Below are 14,186 nucleotides of genomic sequence, written 5' to 3' on the forward strand. Positions count from 1 at the left end.
CATTCCTGAACGAGTTTATATTAAATTAGTGAGTCTCGGGTTGGATTGTGGTAGAATGTTTAATTTAAGAAATTGAATTTCTGACTTGAGTTTCAGTTAAAAAAAAAATCATCCAATAAATTTTGATCTGAGCTCAGAACAATTTCTCATCATTTAAAAAATGACCTTAAACATACTTCAGTCATTATATATCATTCATATATATATGTGTGTGTGTATATATATATATGTATATATATATATAATATATATATATATATATATATATATATATATGCACAAAATGGCTGAAGTACAAAGTCAAATGGCTTTCTCAGCATTGATGCTTATAGAATCAAAGTGTCTAATTCTGAAAAACATTGATGTTGTTATCTGTCCTGGAGTGACAGGTATTTGAACAAGATTTAATTCCTCATGTAAAATAAATGAGCAATCAATCTAACTAGTATGTTAATTTTCTGTCCTCTTTAATAAATGGTGAAACTGTATGATAACAAAGAATCATTTTAAAGTTAAAATTGCTTATGATTTCAATGCCTATTTTATATGTTTATATGTAAAAATTTGGGAGGCAAAGAGAGACTACAAGTGGAGAAAGTTTACGAAACCTTGTCTTAGTTACCCCAAAACAGAGATTCTACTTCCTCATCTTCTTGGTTTCAGAGGTGTTTCAGTTATCACTGAAGATCCCCATGATGCCAACATCTCTGCCATATCCTCAGGATGTACATCAGGGCACTGCCATATCCTCAGGATACATCAGGGCACTGCCATATCCTCAGTATACATCAGGGCACTTCCTTATTCCTCAGGATACATTGGGGCACTGCCACATCCTCAGGATATTCATCAGGGCACTGCCATATCCTCAGAATATTCATCAGGGCACTGCCTTATTCCTCAGGATACACCAGGACAGTGCCATATCCTTATGATACATTGAGGCACTGCCATAAGCCTCAAGATACATCAGGGCACTGTCTTATTCCTTGGGATACATCAGGGCACTGCCTTACCCTGAGGACATATCAGGGCACTGTTGTATTTCTCAGGATATACCAGTCTCCTGCCCTATCCTCAGAATCTATCAGTCCTTGAGATTTCTTTTCTATTGGTTAATATGTTAGGTTTTCAAAGCCTGAAGACCTGATGAGATCTGAATTATTCTGGATATGTCAGATTATGAAATTTCTTCTACTTAGAGTCATTTTCCTTTTAAAATTTAATTAAAATAAAAATATAGCACTACCACTCCTTAAGCATCTCTCATGTGCTCCCCTTCAAATGAATGGTCTCTTTTGTTATTGTTACATATGGATAAGTCAGGATGTACTGAGGAGTCCCTTTAAGAGGTGCTTGTTTGTACATATTCTCAGGATTGTATATGCTGATATGGGCTCATGCCTTCACCTTAAACTAGTTTTTGGAGAATTTTGTACATTCTTTTGGGTTAAAGCCCCCATGTTCAGCGTTTCAAATTCAAGGCAGGCAGATACATCAGTTTACTGTTACCATATAGTTTTCTTGAAGATTATTTGAAGATGAGAGGAGCCGTAGCTGAGAGCATTTTTGGCCTTGGGAGAAGAAGAAAGCTTGAATATCCTCTTACAGGCCTGGGAAAGTGGAGCTGAAACTTCTATCCACTCTTCCCCACCCCCAGACCCCCGTCCCCCACGGGAGTTTTAGACCAAAGGTGGGGCTTTATGGTTTTAGAATTGGTGATTCTCACACTTTCTGTTTTCTTCAGTGTGCTCTCCTCTCTAGTCAAGCCTGACTCTGCACCACTGCGGGCCCGCAGTTCTTGGCCCCTGAGTGACAGGGATTTGGAACTACCCTCTGCTCTGGCAGCCACCTTACAGCTCACCATGCCAGTCCCAGTTCCCCCTCTCACCTCTGCATGAATAATAAGAACCTGAATTCAGAACCAAAAGGAACCAACCAAGCAACCAAGCAAGCAAGCAACAAACCCAATCGACCAAAACCCCCACACCATTGGGCATCGCTCCTTTGCATCCTCGCTGGCGAAAAGCAATTTTATTCCAGCAAAGGTTACTCCTGCATTCTCCCATTTTGGGTCCAGGGTCTTGCCATCTGTCTACCACACCTGGTTGTGGGTCCCTCAACCTCCAGTCACCTCCCAGCCGCCGATCCCACCGCCTCCCTGTCACCTCCCTCGCCCTAGGTCCCGCCCCCTCCAGGTTTCTTTCCCCGCCGGGAGTCCCGCTACCTCCCCGCCCCCTCCCGGTCACCTCCCCGGCCCCTCCCGCCCCGACGTCGCCCCGCCTTCTCCGCACCCGCCGCGCCCCGCCCCGCTGCCGCCGCCACCATTGGCCAGGCGGGAAGTCGGTCTCCCAGCTCATTCTGCGCCCGCGGGAGTGCGGGGGAAACTTCATTATTACTGTGACGCTGAAGGCCGGGGAGGCCCGAGCTGCCTGAGGGCTGCGACCGCGGGGTCGGCGCTGCGGACCCGGGTGCAGGTGCGGGCGGGGCGGGGATCTCAGGGCACCGAGCCCGCCGCACCCGCGGAGGAGGGGGCTGGGCTGTCCGCAGCTCCCTGTCGCCGAGGCGCCTCCCGGCTCTGCTTAGCCGCTTAGCCGCGGGCGGCGGGTGACCTCCCTGCGTGAAGAGCATCGCGGCGCCGCGGCAGGGGAATTCGCGTTGCGGCTGGCCGCGGGCTCCTCCCACCCAGCTGGCGGGCGGGGCTCGGGGACCTGGTGTCTGGTGCAGACGCCGCTGCGGCCGAGCCGACGGCTGGACCCTGGAGCAGGTGTGTGGACTGAAGGGCTGGACCTGGGGAGACTCGCTCGTGCTGCTGCCGGGAGCGTGTGCAGCTCGGGGCCCCAGGGGAGGAATGCTTGAACTTTGCTGTTCCTGGCTGTTTTCTTTTAGAGTTCACACCTGCCCCACTAGGAAGTGCCTTAAATTTTACCTAAGGCGTCGAAGGTTTTACTGGGATTTGTCTCATCCGGGGTGCTTTGGGGGAGGACGATTCAAGTGATATCTTCCATTTTTTATGTGCCTTCTGTCTCTTTCCACAAATAGGAAGCTATTTCTAGAACCTTTCATTTGATAATTTGATAAAGTGAACTGATTTTTAGCTTTAGATTGGAAAGACAGGAAAGAGAAGTAAAAAGGATTAGCATTTTAAAATGCAGCCAGAGCGATGTGGTACTTTCAGAGGCAAATGACAGTGTCTCTTCTTCTTTTTTTTATTCCTTTCCACGGATATAAATCAGAAAAACAAAATCGGTGGCTTACTCCAGTTTTGACCCCATCTGAGAAGTTAAACTGCAGGAATCAAATTAGATGCAAAACTCCTTTGTCGTGAAAAATAGAAGCATGGTTCACTGTTAGCCAGTTGGACTTGTTCAGTAAGTAGTGGGGTTTCATTGTGTTAAAAAAAGAACCAGGAGTCCAAAAATGTTCTAAACTGTGTTGTAGAAGTCATTGGGTATTGCATTTCATGTTGCGGGACAAACTTGAATCTCTTAAGATCTGTATAACCACTTAAAACCGTCTGTGTAAGTAATGAAAGGAGCGCCCCAGCTGGAGACAAACAACCTTGCACCAGTTTCAGAAATAAAAGTGATAGTTTCCTAATTGAAAGGGATTCTCTTACGAAGGTAGAAATGATGTCTGAAACTCATTCAGGACCACAGACTATATAATGGCTCATACTAACATAGCTGCTCCGTGGGTGATCTTATCACATCTTAATGCTCCCCTTTGCTTTATTTGGGTGACTGGAGGTGCCTGTCTGTGACTTCTTGTGTTGCACTTAGAGGATATGGTAACAGGGAGAAACGAAAGTAGCAGTTGCGGTCAGGTAGCTAGCTAGCTAGCTGTGAAAGATACCTAGAGAAGTGAACAGCAAAATTGAATTATTTTTTTTTTCAATAATTTCTGTTCAATCTATCTATATAAGAGATTTGAAGGTAGTGAAAATTTACTACCCCTATTAAGTGGCAAGAATTTTATAAGGTTCTCTCTATGACTTTAGTCACAGTAAAGGTGACTAACTTGATCAAGGTTGGACTGAGGTTATCTTAACCAAACCCTTATCCTGATATACACTGAAGAACGTTCCATCTTGAATGGCTAAACACATTCTTCCTTTCAGAAGTTTACTCAGGCCTTTCTTCCCCTTTTTCTTTTTGGGGTGGAGTCATGCTATATGGTATAGACTGGCCTCTAAGTTAGGATAGCCCAAGCGTATGTTGAACTCTCAGTAATCCTCCTGCTCCAGCCTTATTAGCCCTGGGATTACAGGTGTGCACAATCATTCTAGGCTTATGTATTTTTAAGCACTTAGCAGAGTCCTGTTCGGAAGTCATTTCTTTTAACATGTAGATCCCGAAGCAGAGGTGGGACAGTCCAAATGCCTTAGTGTATGGTGAGGGGTGAGTTAACGTAAGGCCTCTGAGTCTTAGTTCCCCCCACCCTTACCCTCCACCCCCGGGTCTTGTAAATGGTGATAATATCTAATGCTCAGATCTGATAAGAGGATTAAACAAAGTTAAAAGCCCAGAGGGATATAGCTGCATGGTGAGGGACAGCAACATATCTTCATGCTTTCCCTTTGCTTTGAGGCAGTGCAGAGAAAAAGGTGAGTCCAAAAAGCAGGGGACCTAATTTCTGGGCTCTGCTTCAACAGCTTCTCCTTCCTCCTATTCTTTCCCCTTCCTCCTTCATTCTAAGAACTGGATATATTATATTTATGTAGCCGAGGCCGGCCTTGAACTCCGTGTGTAACTGGTGACCACCTTGAACTGATGCTCCTGACTTCACCCTCTTAAGTGCCGTCTTTCTCTGTAGCCACTTAACCATAGTTACTTGGTCCTGAAGCACTCAGCTGCCATTTCTGATGGATTTGCAAACCTGTTTCAGTAAGATGGCCCCTTTGACAATACTGTGCTCTTAAACATGTAAAACATTCAGAAATGACACATGCTGGTTCTAAGGGTGTGAGTCTCTGTGTAGGTGAGCTGGTTTTATCATTAGTCAAGGTTGTAGAGGACAGTCTGGTTAACTCTATTGAGACTTGCTTGCTCGCCCTCTCCCTCTGGCTGCCTTAAGTTCTGGTTGTATAATTGCCAATGATTTAGCGAATATGCGCTCTCTTATTGCCTACAGCTTGTCTTTTTACACTTTCCTTTAAAAGGGTTCTATTAACATATGTTAATTACATATAGTAATAGTTTTATTATCACATTTTTATGTTTATAATGGATTTTGATCATATGCAACTTTGTCTTTAAACTCATATTTACGAAATTTAGAGAGAGTGTGGTTTTTGTGATTTGGTTTGCTTTTGTTTGAAACACGGTTCAGTGTCGTGCTTAAGAGTATGGCTTGTAGACTAGGAGAGGAAGTTTGAATTCTGCCTTTTGACTTCGGAAGGTTCTATTTCAGCTCCTTATTTACATGTTCTTGGGCAAGTGATTTAATCTTGCTAATCTTGAGGTTTCTAAAGTGGTTTTGCCAACTTAAACTCCCACCAGCTGTGCATAATAAGACTTCTGGGTGTTCTAGATCCTCGGCGTGACAGAGGGTAAATTAAATAAAGTTTTTAGATCTAGACCCAGGATAGGTTTGCAGTCACGGGAAGCATTGTTTTTCCTTGGTTCAAAAATCATTTTTGAGCCCTGTCCTACTTAGCGTTACTAATTGCTGTGATGAAACATCATGACCAAAGGATTGGGGGCGAGGGTTTGTTTGGCTTAGGCTTTCACATCACAGTTTATCACCAAGGCAGAGCAGGAACCAGGATGCAGGAGCTGATGCAGAGGCCATGAAGGAGTACTGCTTTCTGGCTTGCTCATAGCACCCAGGACCATCTGCCCAGGTGGCACCACCGGCAGTGGGCTAGGCCCGTCCTCATTAATCACTACTTAAGAAAATACCCTACAGGTTTGCCTACAGCTTTATCCAATAGAGGGATTTTCTTGAGGTTCCCTCCTCTCAGATGACTTTAGCTTTTGTCCAGCTGCATAAAACTATCCAGCACAAGCCCCTTCAAGGTACTGGACAGCAGTCTGGTCTCTAAAGGTGGAGAAATGAACAGAAGAGTCTCAGGCCTGGACCTACCAAGAGGAGCCAGAACTCCATTCTCTCAGTTGTAGCTCATTGGTGTGCTTGCTGCCCTGCTCACCCCCTCCCCTGTGGGGTGTGTGTATGTGTGTAAGTATGTGTGTGTGTTAGAGAGAGAGAGAGAGAGAGAGAGAGAGAGAGAGAGAGAGAGAGAGAGATGCATGCTAGGGCCTTAATGTGATGCTTCACACCTATACTCTCTTCCCAGGTGAATCTAGGGTAAGATAATTGTCATGGGTTTTAAACTAACCTGTACTACATAGTAAGACTCAAACACAGAACAATGGGGGGTCTCGATGGCAGTATAGCTCGTGGTATAGCCCTCAGTTCAATCCCTAGTAATGCAAACAACGACAGCAAGACCCCCACATTTTGTCAGCTGTGATGGCTCATGTCTTTGATCTTAATACTTGGGAGGCTGAGGCAGGAGGATTAATGTGAGCTTTAGCCCTGTCTGGCCCATATACTAAGGGCCAGGCCAGCCTGGGCTTAATGATTTGGATTCTTAATGAGTTAGACAGTTTGGCTGTATGCCCAGGAATAAAATTCCTGTGCTGTGCATATTCCACATCTCTGTCTTCACTAGCAAATGCCAACTTGCTTCCCATAGTCATTCTAGCTTGGGCTACAGAGCCACCCTGTCTCAAACAGTAAAAGGAAAGAAAAATGGCAGGCATGTCATCCCAGACCTGTAATTCCAGCACATGGGAGATAAAGGTAGGAGAACCAAGGTCATTCTTAGATATATAAGAAATATATATTGAGACAGGCCTGGGCTGCAGGAGACACAGTCTCAATAAGTAAATAACCAAGTATATCAGAGAAGTGGTCAGAGTCACCTTCTGTTCCCTGGCATATATGGTTGTGGCTGTAATATTTACTGTGTTGGACCCAAACTCTCCTCCACTTCTGCCCACTTCCAGGGGCTTCTGGTAGTTTCCAGGTTAAAAAGTCAATGTGTCTGAACAGTATGGTGGCACCAGTTCCTTTTTGTAAAAGTATAGTGGTATGTGTACATGTGTTCCTGTGCACGTATGTACACATGTATAATTATAGTGAATAGAAAAAAAAAAGCCTACTCACCACGCAGGGGCTCCTGATCCACTATGTTTAATGAGATCTACATTGTAAAAGCCATTTCACTTTTCAGGCTGAAGCACAGGAGGTCCATTTTAAGTGGAGAAATACATTGTTATTTTTGTTAGGAACAGACTTAATTAGCCATCTCCAAAACATGACTGTACACAGGTTAAACCTGGGAAGTGTGGTCTTCTCAGATCACGACTCAGTTCATTTGGTTCTCTGTGCCCTTGACTTCTTCTGAGAACAGGAGCCATCAAAGATGAACAAATGCTCCATAGAGGCTGCCAGTCTGTGTGGGCATAGGGTATTGAGGGAGGTTCTAAGAAGTGGAACACTGCCCAGCCAGTGCTGCTTCTAAGTTGCGAAACACTTGTATCCTAAAGTAATGCTGGTATGTATGTTTAGAGATGTGAGGACTGAAGCAGCACATCATCCTGCTATTCCCTCCTGGGTGTCCCTGCATTGTCTGCTCTGCCCCAGGCCCCCAGAAACACTACCTTCTGTTTTGTGTTTATGAAGGTTTTTGATTCATACCTTTACTACACCAATGTATTTGTTTTACAGCATTTAAACTTTGTAACATTCTCATTTCTTTTGTAACTCAAAACTTGCTGAGACTCAGTTATACTTTGTCTTGGTTAGTGTTTTACTGCTGTGAACAGATATCGTGACAGCATTTAATTGGGGCTAGCTTACAGGTTCAGAGGTTCAGACACTTATCATCAAGGCTGGAGCATGGCAACATCCAGGCAGGCATGGTGCAGGAGGAGCTGAGAGTTCTACGTCTTCATCTGAAGGCTGCTTGCAGAATACAGACTTCCAGGCAGCTAGGTTGAGAGTCTTATAACCCACACCCACAGTGACACACTTATTCCAACAGGGTCACACCTTCTAATTGTGCCACTCTCTGGGGCCAAGCATATACAGACCTTCACATTCTGTTAGTTTATTTTTAATTGTTGTACAGGATTCTATTTTATGCATATGTAGTTTATGTTTCCTTTGAGACAAGTTTCATGAAGACCAGGCTGGAACCCCTCATCCTTCTGCCTCTATTAGATTTTGAGATTACTTTTAGCCAGCTCACAGAACATTCTTGTTTCTGCCATGGGCATCCTCTTAGGGGGTGGCCTTGTAGGCATATATCACCACACTTGGCTTCTTTTCCTTTCTATTTCTAATAATCATGAAATTATTTTATATATGAATTATATATGTATTTTCACATTTTATCTAATATATAAGTTTATATAAATATACAGAAATACATTTACATATTTATACTTATTTACTATAATATACATATATATTTATGTATAAATATTTATATATGATATATATCATGATGCCTAGATTAATGAATTTCTTCATTGTAGGGTAAGGTAGCCAGTAGCCAGTGTGCTCACTTTTATTAAAATTAAAATCAAATAGTATTGACATTTCAGTTCTTCAGTTGTATTAGCTACATTTCAAATGCACGGCCACTATAGTGGACAGTGCCAGCATACAGTAGTTCTGCACTGCTGCATGTTCCAAGTTTCCAGGTTTTACTGTCTGTCTCTGTCTCTCTGCAGTTGCAGAACACCATAGATTCTTAATGAGTTAGAGAGTCTGGCTGTAGACTCAGGAGTGAAATGACTGCTGTGCAGTATTCACATCCTTCTATCTTCACCAGAAAATGCTAGCTTGTTTTTCAGAGTTGTTAATGGAGGTTCACACTCATTAGCTATGAGTAAGAGCTCTGGCTGTTCTGGTGTTACCAGGCTGTCAATTTCTTGCCAGGCTGGCTGGGTGTCTTTTGAAGGCAGCCCACAGCTCCCATGGAGAGCCTCTCATTCAGTTAGCTTAACAAAGCCTAATGCCAGATAGTGAAAGAGGCGTCCTGGAAAGAGGGTAATGGGGAGGAGCAGGAATGCTATGTCATGGCTGAAAGGGTCCAAGGACCCAAATCCCACTAAAGGACCAGGAAGCCACAGATGGCAGTGGATGTCTTGATGAACATTTGCTTGCCTTTTATGCAATTCTTGCTAGCAGAAAAAAAAAAATGAAGCATGTCATTAGAATGAATCTTGTTATTGGTATCTGAGTTTTGTCTCTAAATTTGCTTGCATTTGGGGCATACCTGCAATACGCTGAATCCGTGTACATGGCCTTAACACCTGCACATACATCACCATTCATGTATCGATTGCTAAGCATATTTGAGAGGATGTACATCATTATGTTAAGTGAGATAATGAGTCCTGCCTCCGTGTTACTAGGTTTCCGTGCGTTTCAGAGGAATAGGAATCGGTTGTTAGGTTGCTGTGGCCATGATGTTAAGACAGTTTAGGAAGTGGAGGTTGCCATTCAGTATTCAACTCACTCACTAGGACTGGAACAGACAGACAAATCTATCTACCTTTTCCCTCCAGATATTAAGGAAATCCGGAAAGCTCTCTAGCAACCTCAGATGCCCTAACAAAAATGACAGCTGTGTTGGAAGCACAGCTTTGCTAATGCTAGTCCTGGCCAAGGAGATCAGGAGTGACGCCCAGCCTCTTCTGGAACTGTCTCGTCTGCAGAGGCCTTAATGCAGAGCACCAGGTCTCATAGGAATCACAGTGACATTTGGTGGTCACTTACTACATTATGCTAGGACAGTGCTGCGTTCTACACATTTTGTCCTAGAACTTAATTATTCTGCTACCCTAGAGAGAAAGGAAACAGACCTGGGAGTCTCTACACTTCCTTCTCCAGGCTTTCCAGCCAGTTTGTCGCTAACTCAGGACTTGAGCTGAGTTGATCCATTCAACCATTCAGAGTATCAATCTTTTACCAAGACTAAATGAGAAAAAGAACGAGCCATGTGTGACACCCAGCGAAAGTTGTCCTTTGAAAGCTGTCTCTGCTTTTGGTTTGTGATTGAAGGAACGAGAGGCAGGAAATGGAAGCTGAGACTGAGGAGGTGTAGGCGATGGGTGCCGTTCTGTAGTCTTCTGTCACAGACTCCATAATTCGGTATTTTGTAGGGAAACAAAAGAATTACCTTCCTTAATAGCCAGGGAGAGGCAGTAAATGTAGAAAAATGGATGAGCAAAGCGGAGAGATCAAAATGCCCAGTGGTGCACAGACTGGCTGATCCAGAGGTCAAGTTCATGGACACTGGCAGGAACCAGCTTTAGGGGTTCAGTTTAGAGCATGTCTGTAAGTGGAAGCGAATTATTGGTGCGTGTGTGGGTCCTCCTCCTTTTGAGAGGGTCTCCCTATTACTCAGGGTGGCCTCAAATCCATGTTTCTCCTGCTTTAGCCATCCAAGTACTGGGATCTCCGGGATGTGCCATCATTCCCCGATAGCTGGATTCTCTTTAACACACTGAACCTAACCGGAAAGGTGGATAATTTCAGTGTCCCCTGCTGCCACTTTGAGACACTATGGTAAGCTCAAGCATATTCCAATTAGGAAAGGAACCCTCCTACAGAGATGCCTCAGGTTTATGTTACTGCTTAACTCTCCTGGCAAACAGATTTTACTTGGCTACTTGAAGATTCCTTTAATTCAAGCAAGGTGAAGTTTTGTAGTTTTTATTTTGTTTTGTTTTGTTTTTGCTTTTTTGTACTTTTGCTATTTTTCTTCCTAAAATGTTTCTACTTGTCAATCAGAGGTCATGCCTAAGGCTGTTCACCTAGGATTATACACACCCAGAGCACTGAGAGTTTAGCTGTGTGTCAAGCACAAACTCCTCCAAAGTCGCTTGACTCAGGATGCCAGCATAGTAATGAAGAGAGATGCCATGCAGGTTGGGATGCTTGGACCCCATTGGTCAATATATTTCATCACTGTTGTAGACTCAACCCTGGGGGTTGGGGGAATTAGGTTGCTTGTTCATCATGGAACCCAAGCTAGACAAATGGCTGGGTGAATTTAGTAACTGGTGTGATGGTGTCCTGTATACACTATTAAGTGATTCTTCAGTACATCCAATACACTGACACAGGGTATTTATTCTTTGTGGACAGTTTGGGGACTCCTGGGAATGCTGAACATTCAGCAGTTCGTTGTAGGTTCCTGGCTGGAGAGTTCAAGTATAGAGTCTGAGTTCAAATCCCCTGCTGTGCCAGCCACAGTGTGAGTCTGGTCCTGTGATTGTTCCCCTTAGTACTCTGTCTTGTGTTTTCCCTTCATGCGTGTGTATGTACATACACACATACATACATGCATACATAGTCACTTTTTGGTCTTTCTGTATGTGTAAAATCTTACAGAAGATTAAACAGACCAATACCTTTGAGCTTCACTCAGAATAAACTCAAATTAAGTCTTATCTCTAGATGTTTTTAATGATGTAATTATTAATATTATCAGTCAGGAGTTTATTTTATTATGAGTAAAACAAACACAATTCCAACAAAAGGAGATGCCCAGTACAAAAATCTTTTAAAAAGCACAATTTATGTGATTATATAGACATAGTTGATTCTCATTATTTGCAATAATTACATTTTATAAAGCTACTATGAATACCACATTTGTGACCCATGGAAAACTTATTTCCAGGCAGACGCAGGAGAGGGTAATATGCTTTTGTCACCACGAATGTTGCTTTATGTGTGCCTGTTTAGTATACATTACAACTAATTACATGTCTCTTTATACACTAATTGAGGGGGTTTCCTCTCTTTTGGTCTGGGTAATGAAATGTTGGTATTTTAACTGTGAGCCTCTAGATGTCTGGTGTGAATACACAGCTGCTCCCTACAGACTCTGTGTCATTGTCCTTTAGACTTAATGTAAAGATAGAAGAATTTTCTGTTTCTTTTTCTTTCTTGTTACTGATTATTAATGGACCTACAACTAACATTTTATTCATGGAGAAACTCACCTAAAACCGAATGTTCTTCTCACAGCAGCCTTCTTGCACCCAGCATCACTACAAGGCACTTCAGATGTAAGATTAAAGACGATTCTGAATGGCAGAATCAACAACATGTCAAGGCTAACATTTAAGCAGACTCTCAGCTCTGGACCTCTTGATTATACAGCAGACACTCTTAACTGCTGAGTCATCTCCAGTCCCCAGACACATTTCTTCTTTTGGCTAACCCCATAGTTGCTCATCTTTGAATTATGACTAATCTGTGCTCAGAGGGCAGATATATTTTAAATTTTACAATTTCATGCCTTTGTTGAAAGCTTAAAAATTCAAAGAATAAATTAGAATTACTATAGCACAGTTGTGTTTTGAATACTGACTACAGCACAGTCATTCCTACAGTATTTTTGTATTGCAGTATTGTAGGTAACATGTTACTTGGGTAGCAGGGTCAACCTTGGATCCATGTGGACGCTGGTGTCAGCGGAGCATAGCTCTGCAGCCTCCAGAGAAAGTGGTTGTTATGATGATGACAGGAGGTAATAATAAACTATGTAATATTGCAGTGGCTGATAGTATAATATCTTGGTGCTAATACAGTTATTGATAGGAGAGAGAAGACATAAACCACAAAATATTAAATTGAAAGAATTGAGTGTGAATCAGCAATTGAGTTACCTGGGGAAGTTCCATTGTAAACAAATGTCTTAGCCTTGTCCTCTCTTTGCCTGTTTTGTATTTACAGGTTTTTGTCCCTTAATCTCAGCAGTTTATCAAAGAATAATACTTAAGGTTAATGCTTTTTCAGTCTAGCATCTAGACAAGATATTAAACTCTTGGGAAGAAGCAATACTTTCTGGTCATGAAATAAAATTAAATTCAGTTTTATATTTTTGTGCCTTCGTTGAAAGCTTCAAAGAATTTAAAGAATGAATTAGAATTACTGTAGTGCAGTTGTAAAAATAATTACGTAAATCCAGGACACAGTACTGTATCTGTTGTCAAGAAGGGTTGGAGCAGTAGACTTCATTGGATTATAATGTTTGTAGCCATTGCTTTTCCGGTAGGAGGAAGGAGTTGCCTATCTTAAACCCTGCCTTTACACAAAAAGACTGTCTGCTTTGTGCCCTTAGGCCCTCAGAAGTTAGTCAGTTCTTCCTGTGGGCTGGTTGATGGGGCTGTCATGCTGTGTCTAGCCCTGTTGTTCATAGTGAGACTGTCATGTCCTAGGATCTGGCAGTGATTAAATAAGATGCCTGAAACGTGTGCACTACAGAAAGGTGAAATGCAATCTGAGTGTTTCTAGGGCCAGACTTTGGAATGTTTCCTTTAAAATCCAAATAAAGTGATTTAAATGGCAAACTCTGTTAACCAGAGGTCTTCTCCAGGGGTCAAGAATTGCTAGGGCAGGAAGCAATGTTTAACTCTCCGTCACTTGCCTACAATTCTTGGTTTCCTCATAGTCCTCAATCTTCATTTTAGTCTTCTGGTTTTTCTGTTTGTTTGTTGTTTTGTTTGTAGAATTTCCCCCTCCCTCCAAGGCCTCTTCCACCAAAGTTCTGATTTTCCCCAGAGTGGTAAGGTACTTATTGTAAGGATGTCGAGGCTCACTAGATGTTTTCTTCAGTGGGGAATCACCTGCTTAATATTCCCAGCTGTAGTGATAGCAAGAGCTACAGAACTTTTGAAGAACTGCCCACCATTTTCCAGAGCAGCCCCGCCATTTTGTGCTCTTATAGAAGGACTCCATCCTAATCTGGTCACTTTGGTGTGTATGAACTGGGAGAGGGAGATTTTGTTTTCATTTGTTTGGAAAAGCATCCTGCTGTGGGAACATATTTTTAAAAGCTTATGTATCTTGTCAGCAGGAGTCAGTTGGCCAAAGTTGATAACCCTGCTGTCTGGAAGAAGCCTATGATTTCTAGTGAAGGGGGTTACAAAGTTAAGTTTGAAGAGTAGAAAGGAGAACTATCAGTTCTGGTAGACAAGTAGCCATGTCAGAGGAAGCAGGCCTAGATGGTTATAGAGATTGTTTCTGTAGAGGGCCCCACTTCCAGGTAGGAAGCACGACTGGGTTCACTCAGTGATTTGAAGCTGATTTATTTAAAATTGCCTTTTCAGTGCTTCTAAAACACAAAACAGCATCTTTCTAACTTATGG

The 14,186-nt window shown here is 42.8% G+C and overlaps 1 protein-coding gene across 15 annotated transcripts in view; it reads left to right on the plus strand.

Annotated features, from left to right (window-relative positions):
• The first annotated feature begins 2,289 nt into the window (after positions 1 to 2,289).
• Positions 2,290 to 14,186, plus strand: part of Herc3 (hect domain and RLD 3) — an 88,944-nt gene continuing 77,047 nt past the window's right edge. For 4 of the 15 annotated variants that reach the window (XR_377496.3, XR_001785176.2, XR_001785177.2 and 1 more), the window contains exons 1-2: positions 2,290 to 2,767; positions 3,237 to 3,371. The gene's annotated coding sequence lies outside the window, so the exon portion shown is untranslated. Of the gene's footprint in view, positions 2,768 to 3,236; positions 3,372 to 4,534; positions 4,607 to 10,462; positions 10,591 to 14,186 lie in introns of those variants that run through there. The other 11 variants (XR_377495.3, XR_001785178.2, XR_003956257.1 and 8 more) reach the window with 9 other exon arrangements.

Source organism: Mus musculus, chromosome 6 (genome assembly GCF_000001635.26).
Source record: "Mus musculus strain C57BL/6J chromosome 6, GRCm38.p6 C57BL/6J".
Classification (NCBI taxonomy): domain Eukaryota; kingdom Metazoa; phylum Chordata; class Mammalia; order Rodentia; family Muridae; genus Mus; species Mus musculus.